The sequence below is a fragment of the Mandrillus leucophaeus genome, unplaced genomic scaffold (genome assembly GCF_000951045.1).
Source record: "Mandrillus leucophaeus isolate KB7577 unplaced genomic scaffold, Mleu.le_1.0 Scaffold435, whole genome shotgun sequence".
NCBI lineage: Eukaryota > Metazoa > Chordata > Mammalia > Primates > Cercopithecidae > Mandrillus > Mandrillus leucophaeus.
The window spans coordinates 978,348-990,490 of NW_012104643.1; positions in this window are offsets into that span (position 1 = coordinate 978,348).

Sequence of the window (12,143 nt, forward strand, 5' to 3'; positions counted from 1 at the left end):
TCTCTGTTCTCTGTCTCTCTGTTCTCTGTCTCTCTGTTCTCTGTCTCATCTCTGTTCTCTGTCTCTCTCTGTTCTCTGTCTCTCTCTGTTCTGTCTCTCTCTGTCCTCTGTCTCTCTGTCTCCCCCTCCCCTGGGCTCTCTCCCCTGGGCCTGGGTCCCTCCACCCCTCACTCCACGCGCTGCTCATCTCTGGCTCTGTTGTCCTTGCCACGGCCTCCTCCCCAGCTCAGGCCGGCAGGAGGCCCAACTCCTGCACCCCTCCCCATCCTCCATCCTTTCTGGTCCCCCATCTCCTCCACACCTCCGCATCCTCCATCTTCTGGTCCCCCAGAGACCCCTTTTCAGTTCCTTGCCCCTGTCTCGGTGTGATACGGTTTGGCTCTGGGTTCCCACCCAAATCTCATGTTGAATTGTAATCCCCATAATCCTCCCGTGTCAATCTCGGGGCCAGGTGGCCGTGACTGGATTGTGGGGGTGGGTCCCCCACGCTGTTCTCGTTATAAGGAGTGAGTCTTGCCGCCAGAGCTGATGGTTTTATAAGAAACTTCTCCCTTCCCTCAGGACGCATTCTCTGTCCTGCCGCCCTGTGAAGAGGTGCCTTCCACGGTGACTGTAAGTTTCCTGAGGCCTTCCCAGCCTTGCAGAACTGCGAGTCAATTAAACCTCTTTTCTTTATAAATTACCCAGTCTCGGGTTTTCTTGATAGCAGCGTGAAAACGGGCTGGTACAAGGTGTGTCCCAGGCTGGAGGTTGTCCGAGTCCCGGAAGTGTCCCCAGCACCAAGACTCCCCGGTGATCACTGGCCACGAGGCCTGCCGGGTTGGAGGGTCTGGGCCGCGGTGGGTGGTTCTGGAGCTGCCCGGCCTCCACAGGGAACCTTCCTCTTCTGTACTTGAATGTCTGCAGAAACTCCCATGACACTTACCGGAAGGAGGAACCTTCTCACTGTGCTGCGCCTGTGCCTGGGAGCAGCTTCGTCACTTCTCAGCCGCTCATCTGTCAGGGCATCCACTGGGACCCGGCACTGCCCCGAGGGTGGGGGATGCAGCTGATGAGATCATATGCATGCATCTGTGAGCGTAAGCATGTGCATGCGTAAGGATGTCACCTCCAGACTGCACGGATGTGGCGTGTGCGTGAGTGCGCGCGTGTGGGCACCGTGAAATAAGATTTTGAAATCAATACCCTTGACATTAAGCAAATACCTTTGTAAATAACTTTCTGGTTGGAGAGGAAATGAAAACTTGTTTGCAAGCTGTTTAGAGAAGAAGGGCCTCTTGAGTTCTCCAAGCAAAACCTCCACAAAGTCGCCAAAGGGAGCTCCGAGGGCAACTTAAAGGCCTTGACTATAAAACAGGAAAGATAGAAAACAAGCCAGTTAGGCTGCAGTAAGGCAGTAAAACACACTCCAGGAAAGTGGAGGAAATGAATTATTGAAAGCAAAATAGAAAGTGATAAAATAGAAAAATTAAAAAGCAGACTTGCTCAATAAAACCCAAAGCTAGACTTGGAAAAGAATGAATTTGACCAAGGTAAATAGAAATGAATCAATAGAAAGACAAAACCGGCCAGGTGCAGTGGCTCAAGCCTGCCATCCCAGCACTTCGGGAGACCGAGGCGGGTGGATCACTTGAGGTCAGGAGTTCGAGACCAGCCTCACCAACATGGCAAAACCCTGTCTCTACTAAAAATACAAAAATTAGCTGGGCGTGGTGGCAGGCACCTGTAGTCCCAGCTACTCGGGAGGCTGAGGCAGGAGAATCACTTAAACCTGGGAGGTGGAGGGTGCAGTGAGCCAAGATCACGCCATTGTGCTCCATCCTGGGCGACAGAGCAAGACTCCATCTCAAAAAGAGAGAGAGAGAGAGAGAGAGAAGGAACAACCATGGGAAAGGAAAGGGAGTAAGGATAGATTCTGAAGACGTTTGAAAATTCAGAGAGAAAGCTTCACACACATTGATACCGATACATTTGAAGACCTTGATGAAATGGATCATTTCTAAGGCAACATGGGGAAAACGGACTTCTTCTTTAACTCATTCATTCCTAGATATTTGGAGGCCTCTCCCAGGAGCCAGGCTGCTGAGACCGCAGGAGACAGACAGACAGGGACCCCCGCCTTTGAGGCGCTGACCTTCTCACAGGATCCAAGCGAGGCAGAAAACCACGATGAGCCACGACCAGGAAGACATAAGATGGTGCCCACACCCCCACCAGCAGCCGGGGGACCTGCAGAGCCAGCCCCGTAAACCTCCAAGAAGCAGGCTTGGTCTGTGTTACGTGAACACAGCGTCCAGGGACTGATGGACAGCTCCCACGGCCGTGGGGCCAGAGCTGGGCACGCCCAGGCCTTCTACTGTGGCCCACCCATGGACAGACATGACACACACAGAGGCAAACACGACACTTGCCCAGAAGTACACGCACACACAGACACTGAGAGACACACACACACATACACACTCACCTCGAAATATGACAAACACACACATCAAGATACACACAGAGACGCGCTCAGCTAGAAATACACAGAGACACAAATGCATCTAGACACACACAGAGATGCACCTACATCCAGACACACAGAGATACACTCACCTAGAGATACACACAAACACAAACACATCTAGACACACACAGACGCACTCACCTAGAGATACACATAGACATGAACACATGTAGACACACACAGACACACACTCACCTAGAGATACACAGACACACTCACATCCAGACACACACAGACACACACACACACAGACACAAACACATCCACACACAGACACACACACACACAGACACAAGCACATCCAGACACACACACACACACTCACCTAGAGATACACACAGATACAACCACATCCAGACACACACAGAGACGCATACCTAGAAATACACACAGACACACCCACATCCAGACACACAGCCACACTCACCTAGAGATACACACAGACACAAACACATCCAGACACACACAGAGACACACACCTAGAAATAGATCCACATCCAGACACACAGACACACACTCACCTAGAGATACACACAGATGCACCCACATCCAGACACACACAGAGACACACAGTCACCTAGAATTACACACAGACACACATCCAGACACACACAGAGACACACACCTAGAAATACACACAGACACACCCACATCCAGACACAGAGACAGAGTCACCTGGAAATATAGACACAAACACATCCACACACACACACACCCACAGTAACACACACACACTGACACAGAAAAACACAGGTGCACACACACCCAGTGACACAGACACAGAGACGCAGACACACATACAAATGCACAGAGGCAGACACCCAGTAATACACATAGACACAGCCAGTAACATACAGCAAGAAAAAAAATGGAAAAGAGAAAACCACAGGACAGTATCACACAAAAATATGGATGCAAACATTCTGTAAATTTCCATTTTATAGTTTTAATTTCACAAGCCACGCATAGACGACCAGCGACACAGATGGTGTCTAGATCCCCCATGGCTGTCCCATGGCCCAGCCCCTTCGCCTCCCCAGAGCTGACGCCGTCTGCCTGGTTTAGGGTGGGGTCTCTGCTGCTTATGGAAACGCACAGTGTGACCACTGTCTGCCTGGTTTAGGGTGGGGTCTCTGCTCCGCTGTCCGTCTGGTTTAGGGTGGTGTCCTTGCTGCTTATGGAAACACGCAGTGTGACCGCCGTCTGCGTGCTTTAGGGTGGCGTCCTTGCTGCTTATGGAAACACACAGTGTGACCGCCGTCCGTCTGGTTTAGGCGTCTCTGCTGCTTATGGAAACACGCAGGGCTGCTTTCTTGCTCGCCTAAATAAAACACAGCAGACAGAAGCCAGCGAGGGATGGAAATAGCACCTCGTCATAGTCAGAAGCGAGTTTATCTCAGCGTGCGAGGGCGTTCTGACATTAGGGATCTATTAATGCAGTTCAGTACACCCGGAGCTTGGGTGCAGTCTCAGGAAATCGGGACTGGAAAAGCACTTCCTGCATTCCATCCAGGGCGTCCACCGAGACACACAGGGGCTGTCCTGTGTGTTCTAAAACCTCAGAGGCCTCCAGGAAACTCTGGAACAAGACGTGGGTGGGGATTTGCAGAGAATTGACATCCCTAACACCACCGAGTCTTCTGATCCCTAAACAGGGTCTATTTCTCCATTTCCAGTGACGATCTTTAATTTCTCTTGAAATGTCGTAATTTCCACTGCCGTGTTCTTCCACATCTTCTGTTAAATTTATTTATAGACACTTGATATTTTGGATGCTATTATAAATAACAGCTTCCAAATTTGATTTTTAGTGGTTTGTTACTGATGTGTAAATTTTTATATATTAATTTCTTTATTATGTTAAAATACACATAACATACAATTTACGGTATTAAACTTTTTTAAAAAATTTGAGACAGGGTGTCACTCTCTCCCAGGCTAAGTGCAGTGGTACAATCACAGCTCACTACAGCCTCCACCTCCTGGGCTCAAGCCATCCTCTGGCCTCAGCCTCCCAAGTAGCTGGGACCACAGGTGCAAACCACCACACCCGGCTAATTTTTTCCTGCTGAATACGTTTCCGTGTGTGGTTCGACAGCACTGAGCACGTTCCCACTGCCTGATTTTTCCTGTGGGGTATTGAGTAGCTGGTTCGGGCTGCCTTAACGAAGCCCAACAGTGGGTCGGGCGCAGTGGCTCACGCCTGTAATCCCAGCACTTTGGGAGGCCGAGGCAGGCGGACCACTTGAGGTCAGGAGTTCAAGACCAGCCTGGCCAACATATAGTGAAAACCTGTCTGTACTAAAAAACACAAAAATGAGCTGGGCATGGTGGCACACGCCTGTAATCCCAGCTACTTGGGAAGCTGAGGCAGGAGAATCACTTGAACCTGGGAGGCGGAGGTTGCAGTGAGCCGAGATCAGACCACTGCATTCCAGCCTGAGTGACAGAGCGAGACTCCATCTCTAAAAAAAACAAAGCTTCACGGGCGGGCAGCGTGAACAGCAGACAGTTACTCTCACAGTCCTGGAGGCTGGAGCCCAAGATCAAGGTTTCTTCTTGGACCCGCACAGGGCTGGGTCCTTCTGAGGCCTCTCTCCTTGGCTTGTAGACAGTGTCCCCCTCACGCACAGCTCTGTCTTAAGTGTCCTCCTCCTACTAGGACACTGGTCATGATGGATTAGGACCCACCCTGATGGCTTCACTTTAACTTCATTACATCTGCAAGGCCCCATCTCCAAATAAGGTCACCTCTGAGGTCCTAGGGGTCAGGGCTGTAACGTCCGAGTGCAGGGCAGGGGTCACCTCTGAGGTCCGGGGGTCAGGGCTGTAACGTCCGAGTGCAGGGCGGGGGTCACCTCTGAGGTCCGGGGTCAGGGCTGTAACGTCCGAGTGCAGGGCGGGGTCCACAGTTCAGCCCGGGTACATGAGGTTCTTCTGCGTCTTCTACGCACCCAGCCACGTCCTGTGTGACGCCACCACCTTGCTTTCTTCTCTCATCTCTTCCTCCGGGCACTGAAATTCACCCCAGCACCGCACAGCGCGACACCAGGCCCCCAGCCTTGCTCCTGACGTCAGGGACGGCTCCTGTGACTCACCCACAGTCACACTGGGGATGTTTCCGGCTATTCCTGGTCTGCTAGGGTTTCTTGTTGTTTTTTTGAAAACCCATGAATGAATGTTGGATTTTATCAGAAGCGCTTCTGGTGTCTGGAGACGAGTGCGATTTTCTTCCTTCCTGTGCTAGCGTGCTGCACGCACGGATGCCATTGTACGGGCGGCTTGCTCACGGGGTCCTGGGTCGGTGACTCCTCAGGCACGGATTTTCCACCTTGCTGTGGGTGCCATCGCCTAACGACTGTCATCGCACTGCCTGGGACAGCTCACATCGGCACGGTCGGCAGTTCCCATCGGACGGCTCCTCCCTGGGCCAGGCTGGACGGCAGCGGCCCTCGGCAGGCGTCTTGCAAAATGCCATTTCAGGATGATTTGGAGAAGGAACATGAGTCCTGCCCCCGGCTGGAGCCTGGCTTAACACCTTTCAGTCAGATTTTTTCTGAAGTGCCAGCATTAGATTTTGCAAAATTGTCAGCAGCCGCTCAGAAGAAAACCGCGGTGGTGTCAGTGGGCCACCGTTTTCAGAAATGCTGAAACGTGTCTAGGGAAAACCTTAAGACCCCTGAAGGAGGCATGAGTGGTCCCGAGCAGATGCACGCGGGGCCAAGCATCGGGCGAGGTCAGTGCAATGCCACAAAGGTCCCCATACCTTTTTTGCAGTTTTATGGAGTTAGACAGGTTGATAGCAAAGTTCTTACAGGAAAGCACTCTGGTAAGAAGAGCTGGGAACACACTAGCAGACAGAACACTCTGAAACCTCAAAGCAGAAACTGTGGCTGGTGCAGGTGCAGACGCCCCAGGCGTGCAGACAGGAGACCCCAGGACACGGGTAGCTGTACAAGTCACAGAGGCAAGGCTGGAATTTTGAATCAATGGTGCTGGCTAATAACCCAGTAGCCATTTGGACAAACACTTTGTTCCGCCTCTGCCACCCCTGAGACAGCAAGACCAGCCCCTGCTCCTCCTCCTCAGCCCACTCAACGTGAAGCCGACGCGGATGAGGGCATTGATGATGATCCACTTCACTTAGTGAATGTATTTTATCTTCCTAATGAGTTTTTTAATAACATGTTCTTTTTTCCAGCTTACTTGATCGTAAGAATACAGTATGTAACATATATAACATACAAAATATCTGTTCATCAACTGTTTATGTTACTGGGAAGGCTTCTGGTCAACAATAAGCTACTAATAGTTAAGTTTTTGGGAATCAGGCCAGGCGCAGTGGCTCATGCCTGTAATCCCAGCACTTTTGGAGGCCAGCGCAGGAGGACCGCTTAAGCCCAGGAGTTCAAGACCAGCCGGGGCAACGTAAGGAGACCCCATCTCTACAAAACACCAACATTAGCTGGGTGTGGTGGCGTGCACCTGTGGTCCCAGCTACTTGGGAGACTGAGGAGGAAGGATCCCTTGGCCCAGGATTTTGAGGCTGCAGTGAGCTGAGATTGCACCATTATACTCCAGCCTGGGTGACAAACCAAGACCCTGTCAAAAAAAAGTTCTGTGTGGGTTTTCTCTGTGCAAGCATCACTGCCCCTCAGCCTGCATTGTTCAAGGGTTAACCACACCCACCGAACGGATGAATGTAACCATATTGCAGAGGAATGACACAGTCACACTGAAGGAAGCCGAGAAGTAAAGGAACACCTGAAGTCACCGTGGGGACAGCGTTGACGGGACGCTGACAGTGAGGCTAAAGACAAGACACACTGTGCCCGGATGCCAGGCTCTGGGTGGTGGGTCTGTCCCTCGCAGGGATGCGCCAGCAAGTCTGGAGCCAGTTCACCCGCAGCTGGGACTAGACAAGCAGGTGAATGTGGGAAAGCCAGGTTTCTTCCAACAAGAGACACAGCAGGTGAAGCGGTGGACGAGAACAGGCCCATGCCCCTGGGGTGGGCGAGGAGGGGCCCGTGCCACTGGGGTGGGCAAGGACGGACGTGTGCCCTGGGGTGGGTGAGGACAGGGCGTATGCTGCTGGGGTTTGCGAGGACAGGGCCCATGCCCCTGGGATGTGCGAGGATGGATGTGTGCCCTGGGGTGAGTGAGGACAGGGCACATGCCCTGGGGTGGGTGAGGATGGGGCACGTGCCCTGTAGTGAGGACGGGGCACATGCCCTGGGGTGGGTGAGGACGGGGCCCATGCCCCTGGGGTGTGCAAGGAGGGGCCCGTGCTGCTGGGGTGGGTGAGGATGAATGCGTGCCCTAGGGTGGGTGGCACCAGCATGAGCTCACGCCGTCGGTCTACACACATGTGGATGTGTTTGTGTGTGGGGGTTAGTACACAAGCATGCATCTTCTGGCTCTTTCCCCAAGAGGGCCTAGACACCAGGAGGCCCCAGTACCAAAGGAAGCACAGGGTGCAGGTCTCAGTCCCCGACATCCCCTCCAGTGAGATGACCCTGCAGGCCTCGGGGTCTCAGCTGGTGCCAAGGCCGGGGCAGGGAAAGTCAGGCTGAGCCTGGAGCACTCACAGTCCCGGTACGTGAGGAAATGCATGAACGGGAGCAGGGCTTGTCGGGAAGGGACCTGGGAGTCAAGATGAAAGCCCCCAGGGCTGGGTGACAGTTTACTGGATTATAACCCCCAGAATAAAATGCCGCGAGTCCACAGTGATGCACACAATTTGATGCGTGAAGAAGTCAGTGTACGTGGAGCTGCCCTTTCTCAGGTTGAAGAAGTTGCTTCCGGCCCTAGTGGGAGAATTTTTATCACAAGTGGGTGATGGGCTTTGTCCAGTGCCTTTCTGTGTCCGCCAGGATGGAACAAACGTGACGTTTGCCCATGGTTCTGTCAGTGTACAGCACGTCACTGATCACTCTCATGTGTGCCCAGAACCGGGGCGGCCACCCAGCCGATACACATGCAGGACCCGGCTTGGCCTCATGGGATGGCAGCTGTGTCTTGGTTTTCATTCGGTTCAGAAGGTGGGTACGGACTGGGCGCGGTGGCTCACGCCTGTCATCCCAGCACTTTGGGAGGCCGAGACAGGCGGATCACTTGAGGTCAGGAGTTTGAGACCAGCTTGGCCAAAACCACCCATCTCTACTAAAAATATAAACATTAGCTGGGTGCGGTGGCGGGCGCCTGTAATCCCAGCTACTCAGGAGGCTGAGACAGGAGAATTGCATGAACCTGGGAGGTGGAGGCTGTAGTGAGCCAAGATCGCACTACTGCACTCCAGCCTGGGTGACAGAGTGAGACTCCGTCTAAGACTAAAATAAAATAAATAATAAAATTCCTTCAGGTCCTGCATACGATGAAACTGCTGACTCAGCGGGCCCGGAGGACCCCACTGACACCCAGCCTCACAGCAAAGAGACAGTTCCTGGTTTTGAAATACATCTTTGCTGAGTTTTCCGTGCTCAACTGGCACCCCCTTTCTCTTCTGAGTTCCTGGCCTCCTCAGGGGTCTTGTGGCCTCTCCGGGGGTCTTGTGGCCTCCTCAGGGGTCTGGTTAACCCTCCTTAGTTATAGGAAGGGCCTCATTTGAGGAGATTCCCTGGAATAGGAGGGAGAAGCTTGCAGAGCAGGATTCATGAACAGTCCGTGTAAGTGCAGGGACGATACCTGGCATGTTACACTCCAGATGCCGGCTGTCAGGAGCATGGTCACAGTCACTCACGTCTGTGGTTCACTTCCCACGCGGGGTCTTCAACCCCATCGACCCCCAGGGCCCCAGACTCTGTCAATGGAACCACCAGCCACCCATTGCTTAAGTAGAAAGAGAGCCAGGAATGATCGTGACTTTCCCCCACCCTCACCTCCACTTCCAAACAATGCTGGGGACCAAGCAGGGGTCCATGGCCCAGGCTCTGTGTTTCCGGCTAATGATTAGTTGGAAGTTCCTTTGGAATAAAACTCCAAGTCCTTGCCCCAGCCAGCAGGAGCGACGTTCTGCAAACCACACCCGCTTCCACGTCACCCTCCCTCAGTCTCCCAGGGCCCCTCTCTGGTCCTTAGACACTGTGGGGGGTGGAGGGACCAACCCCAGCCTCCTCTTCCCTACCCACCTCCTGAATGAAATGAAAAGCAAGACCCTGAAGTGAGCACAGGGAGCCAAGCTGGGTCCTGCATGTGGATAAGGCTGGGCGGCCGACCCCGGTCGTGGGTGTATGGACGCGGCCCCCTGTGGGGTGCTTGGGGAGGGCTGCATCCTTCCACCCAGGAGGGGAGATTAAATCACTCACAGAAAGCACTAGCTGGTGGCAAAGGACATGCTTTATCATATACGGCAAAGCCATGTGGGGACGGAGAACCCAAGGAAATCCCAGTTCCCCACGGGAAGCGCGTCTGTACAGCGTCTGGGGGAGGGGCATGTGGTCCTCAGGAAGGCCATGCAGGCCGCCCACCCCAAGCTCTCTGGGGACGGCCTCTGCGTGCGGCCTCATGACCTTGTGACCTGGGTCTGGGCTCTCAGGAGCACCAGGCAGGCAGGGAGGCACGCCCCGGAGAAGCCCTGCCTGTGGCCAAGTTGCTGTTAGAATTTCAATGAGGGCCACTCAGCTTGAGGACAACAGACCGACGACTCCCAGCACCCTGGAGGCCTGAGGCCCCACCTGCTCCGTCTGCTCAGGAGACACCAGTCTTGACTCAGCCTCTGTCCCTTTGTCCTCCCTGCCAGGCCTGGGAGCCCTGCGCTGTGGCTCCGCCCTGCAGGCCAGGGGGCTGGGTGGACATCCCTCAGGAAGAAAAGCCCCTGTCTGGAGCCGCCAGCCAGTGCTGGGGGGGCTTGGAGGCCCCGGGTTGTGGACTTCGGGGCTGCAGATGGCCCAGGCTCTGACCCAAATTCGGTGCTCTCCGGAGTGGGTCTGTGTGTCCCTCCACTGGGCCTCTGGACCGGAACCTTCCAGGGACTCGAGCGTCCCCCTGAGACGTCTCAGCCGACCCAGCCCCTCCTATGCGGCGGCCAGCCTGAGGTCTGGTGGGTAGATTTGCTCCTGCACCATCTCAGGGCTGGTGCCCTGCGGAGGGAGAGGCGCTGTCTGTCAATCCTCACTCGCTCCTGGCGAGGGCTCTGGTTTTCCAGCCACGTTACTGCATGGAGAGCAATGTACACAGACAAGGTCTCAGACGCTGCCTGTGCCCACCCTGGTCCTGCTGGATGACTCCTCCCTTCCCTCTTCTCAGGCCGTCAAAGCCCCCGACAGAGGGGACGATGGCCCTGGGGGACACAGTCCCTTTCCCCAACTGTTCCCAGAGCACAGCTGGCTTCAGCCTGCATGCGGCCACGTCTTACGAGTCCAGCCCGAGTCCATCCACTTCTGAGGGTCCTGCTGCCCTCCCCACCTGCCCCACGCTCCGCAGAGCCCTGCAGAATGAGAGGGTCCTGGACCCGGCTCCTCTGCCTCGGAGAATCTGACTGCTGCAGGTCCAATCGGGGCTCTAGGAGAGGCCCTGGCACCCTGACCCCCGGCAGGCAGCGAGGCTGACCTGGGAGGGCGAGGCCACCCCTGCCCTGGCTCTGACAGCCCTCTCTGTGCTGCTGCCCAACCCTCTCCCCATGCCTCCTCCACTTCCTCCGGGGTTGGCACCTGGGAGCCATGCTCTGGGACGACACTCCTTTTTGGCCCTGGGAATTTTTCCTCCCACATGGAGGCCCCCACAGCAGAGGACACCACCCAGCTAGGCCCACCTGACTGGTCAGGCTCAAACCCTCTGGTGCCCGCCCCACTGATAGGACCAGGTGCAAACCGGGCAGCGACACCCCAGATGTGTGGCCTTCATCAACTCCCCTGGGCTCCTCTCCCTCCAGCCGGCCCTTCTCTGCCCAGGAAACGGTTTTCTGAAGAGTTCTCCATTCTTGAGCCTTCCCACTGGGTGGAAGACAGTGGCCACAAGGCTGGAGCTGTAGGAGGCTGGGGAGGGTGGGGCCTGGGGTCTCCTGCTCACGGGCTGTGTGACTGTGGGCACGAGACTTCATTTCCTGATTCATAAAGGTGGGGACACGATCAAAGCTACTCCTCGGACCTTTGTGAAGGTTAAATGAGTTAAACGTGGAGCACTCCTGACCCACGGTGAGGATCGTAAAACGCTGGCCACTGAAATTGTTCATTTTCCCCTCGGCATTGTGACAATATATCCCCAATGGCATAGGATTTTAAGTGAATGTACCATCATCTGCTCAACAATTCTTTCACTGTGGACACTTGAGTGATTTCCAATCATGTTTACTCTCTCATTTTTTCTTTCTTTCTTTTTTTTTTTTTTTTTGAGATAGAGTCTTGCTCTGTTGCCCAGGCTGGAGTGCAGTGGTGCGATCTCAGCTCACTGCACTCTCTGCCTCTCTGGTTCAAGCCATTCTCCCGCCTCAGCCTCCCAAGTAGCTGGGACTACAGGTGCACGCCAACACACACAGCTAATTTTTTTTTAACTTATAGTGGATAAGGGGTTTCGCCATGTTGGCCAGGCTGGTCTCAAACTCCTGACCTCAGGTGATCTGCCCGCCTCGGCCTCCCAAAGTGCTGGGATTACAGGTGTGAGCCACCGCACCCCGGCCAGTAATATTGACTCTTAGAGC